The sequence below is a fragment of the Triplophysa dalaica genome, chromosome 13 (assembly GCF_015846415.1).
Source record: "Triplophysa dalaica isolate WHDGS20190420 chromosome 13, ASM1584641v1, whole genome shotgun sequence".
In the NCBI taxonomy this organism is placed as follows: domain Eukaryota; kingdom Metazoa; phylum Chordata; class Actinopteri; order Cypriniformes; family Nemacheilidae; genus Triplophysa; species Triplophysa dalaica.
Window position 1 is genome coordinate 20,045,137 of NC_079554.1, and position 4,039 is coordinate 20,049,175.

Here is a 4,039-nt window from a genome sequence, read left to right on the forward strand (position 1 = left end):
TTTGCCCATTTCAGTTTACCTAAACCATAAAGTGGACGTTGCAATGAGTTCCAAATGTGAAATCACTGTTTTGCGACCAAGATCATCTGTGTAGGAACGTGTGGTTACCACAATTTAAAGAAGCTCTTGACATGACATGACATGACAACACAACACATTTAAACCAACCACACCCCTCCTCCTCCCGGACTGACAGCCAGTATGAGTTTTACAAGGAGGAATGTGGACAGAAACTAATCTGTACTAAACATGAATTGTGACTTGCACACTTAGAATACAAAAAAAGTTGATTTCTTTTCTTGTAAAGGAGAAACGTACAGTAGGTTTTGTTTCTATGTAACTGCACCTCCCTCCACCACACCTATAGCCTCTATAAATTGCCCAGATTGGATGAACAAAATCATAGAAAATGGGATCCATGCTGCAGGTATGGCTTTATAATATTTTTAAATGCATTTCTATTATTAACAATGCATTTTACATACAAAATATTCACTAGAAATAAAATTGCTGCCATATTTGGTACTGTTGTGAGTACTAATGTTAATCCTTTTTGTTTTCTTGATTCACGATTTAGAAAATGGGAAATTTCATCAGAACAAAGCACAGAAAAATTTATCAAAACTCACGTTTTAATAAAAAATATAGAATTAATATTTTAAAAAAGTATCTAAATAGATTTACTACACATTTTAAAAGCGATGAAATGTTTATAGAGGTTATAAATACGTTAATAACTGAACCTGGTCCAATTTGTATTGAAATTGGAAAAATTGTACCTCATGAGAATTTTTTATTCACATGGAATTATCCATGTGTTATTATTATTTGGTCAGAATTAAAACAAACCGTACAAATAGTAGGCCTTGGCTATTATGTTGGCTGTGGTTATATACTTACAGCATCTAATGTTTTAGAAATTCTTGATGATGGTAGAATATGTGCTTTTTTCACAACACATCAAAATTATCTGGTTTATTCGGCTCAAGAAATTATTCAAAAGGATGGTTTGGCTGAGATTAAACTGAAGGGTTCCCTTGAACCTCTAGAATTCATAAATAGAAAAAACATTACAAATGAATTTGACTTTTATGATGTTGTTTATTTTTATTCCCTGTATTCTGGTGATTTTAAAGTAATTACCTGCAAAATTTTGCCACGCACATTGGACAGTGATGACTTGCTAGAAAATGAATTTCTGCTTTCTGAAGCAGGGTTTGAAATAGACATTGGAGGCCCTGTTATATTTAAAACTAAACATAATTGTCAGATAATTGGGATATACAGGGGGAACTACACACATCAATCAAAAACTTATGGGCGGTTTGGGATAGTGCCTGATTTAATTTTTTATTAAAAAACAATATATATTATAATTTATTTATGAATATGATATTTTATCTTTCAACAAAAACATTATAACTTATTCTTAAAAAAACTATTATTTTATTACTATTAATAACCTGACAGCCACACACCATCAAAATTAGGCTGAATTAATATAATTAATTTATTAATAGAATAATATTTTATCTTTCAACAAAAAATATACTTTATTCTTAAAAAAAACTATTATTTTATTACTATTAATAACCTGACAGCCACACACCATCAAAATTAGGCTGAATTAATAGAATTAATTTATTAATAGAATGATATTTTATCTTTCAACTAAAAATATATTTTATTCTTAAAATAACTATTATTTTAATACTATTAATAACCTGAAAGCCACACACCTTCAAAATTAGGCCGATTGGAGGCATGCAAATTTTGCAGTTCTGCTAGCAAGTTTGCGTGAAATTTCCCATTTTCTGCAGCATTCCAAAGAGAGACCTCCTGCCTTACCATCTTGTAAGTTTTTTTGAATATTGCTAAAGCACCACATGCAGATGTATATTAGAATTCTCTAAGTTAAATACCATATTTCAAATTAGCTGTGTGTTGTTCTGGACAGGTGCAAACAGGCCATCTGGAGGACTAGGACTTTTTCCCGTAAGTTTCTGCTGTGGGCCGGCCATGGAACAAGTGCGATCTGCCAATGGCAAAACTCCCTATCAGAATTGGTGATGGGATTTTTCTCCAGCAGAAAGATTGCAGGGTCAATTTTAAGTCCTAGTCCACCCCTGGATCTGAAGGTTTCACTTTGGGATGCATCTTCAACAGAAACAAATTCAAGCTTCTCACACTTCTTTCAGAGACAACAACTTCAACAACAGTGGACACTGTTCAACGAGTCAAGCCTAAGCCTGCAAGTCTAGTGAGCCGTCTCACTTTTGGTCCGTCTTCATACAATATCAAATTCTGATTTCTTTCAGTAAAAAGCAAATAACAAATTCTGGACTGTTGTGGGTCACTACTGCATGTCTTCCATGTCATCTACGAGACAATACAGTTGAACATGAAGCAAATAAATCCACAAACATGCTCTACTGTACTTGATACTTCTGATGTCTTCTTGCTCTGGTTCACTTGTTGTCTTTTAAATATATAACTTATATTGTCAGGTATCACTTTGTTTATTTTTATTATTTGAACCTGCCTGACAAAATAAATACATTTCTTTAACTGTTTGGAATTCTTCAGAAATTGTTATTTCCAGTAGATTAAAAAGAGTCTGGTGGTACCGCAAAAAATGTATGTCAGGATAAGATCCCCTATTACACGGCTTGTTGGAATGCTTGATTCTGATTGGCCAGTCGTGACATTTGCAGGTTCTTTATTCCCATATAACAACCTATTAAAACTAATAACACTTAGTAACATGACGCAACAAATCATTTTGACAGGTTTTTTTGACAAATGAAATATAAATATGTATTTTACTAACATATATGACATCATATTTACAAATTAATAAATCAAATTGAATGTTCCTGCCATTTCACATCATTGGCTCCCAAGTGCCACCTGCATTATGTTCAGATCGATGACACTGGCCTTCAGCACGGTAACGACAACTCGCCACTTTACCTTAACTCACTGCTCCAGTTCTACATCCCGTCATCTTCGGTCTGAAAATGAGCAACGCCTAGTTGTTCGATCACAGCAGGACATTAAATCGTTTGCAATCACATGTACTCATTCGGTTCCCCTGTCGTGGAATGAACTACCAGCCTCCAACCAAGCTGCAGCATCCTTAATAACCCTAAAAAAACTGAAAACATACTATTGCTGCATTTATCTTAATAACCAAAAACAGTCTGTGTTTTGTATAACGAAAAAAAAATCTCTCCCTTGCCTACTTCAGCTTGATTTTGAAATGCATCTTGGACAAAAGCTTCAATAATGTAAGGATTGTCACACGACGGTCTACATTTTATTCTAGTAGTTTTAATAGAAATACAATAGAAATAAGTATCGATTAAAGTATATAATTTCTCTCTGTCAAGGAAATGGACCCATAGACTCCACTATGAATGGCACTACGGGTCAATTACTAGTCAAGCGGACGGTCTCACTCTCTTTGTTTAACCTTAAAAAAATCTTTGTGTCTTGGAGAAAACATCGTTTTCATTAAAAATCAAGGAACAAATGTCTTGATGATTATGAGTCATTATTGCATAATGCTCGTCCTCAAAAAAATACAGTTTAAAAAGATTCAGGAAAGAGTTATAGATTTGAAATTGAAAGGCTTTTATAGGCCTATACAGGAGTTTCAGGAGAGAATGACACATGAGGGAACTACAAAGAACAGGAGACAAGAACTACAAAACATTTCTAGCAGGGATAGTTCAGCCAAAACCTCCAATTTGCTGTGTATTTACTCACCCTCAGGCCATCCGTGATGAAGGTGACATTTTTGTTGAGTAGAACCATAAAGAAGATTGTTTGGTAAATCCGCTGCACATTATGGCTAGTGTTATTAAAAATGACGTTCAAATTTATGAAATTATCAAGCAAGTTACTTCACGTTATGTCAACATGTTGCAAGCAGCTACTTTTTGGAACTATGTGCTTTAGGAACTCTTAGAGAGGCGGACCTCATAGACTCCCATTATATGAAGCAGAGAGGGCTGCGAAGTTACCAAACAATTTT

The 4,039-nt window shown here is 34.1% G+C and overlaps 1 long non-coding RNA gene across 1 annotated transcript; it reads left to right on the forward strand.

Moving 5' to 3' along the window:
* The first annotated feature begins 582 nt into the window (after positions 1-582).
* LOC130434723 (uncharacterized) lies at positions 583-2,573 on the forward strand. Its single transcript, XR_008908705.1, has 2 exons — positions 583-1,854; positions 1,958-2,573. It is a non-coding gene; the product is annotated as an uncharacterized LOC130434723 (long non-coding RNA).
* Positions 2,574-4,039: the final 1,466 nt, after the last annotated feature.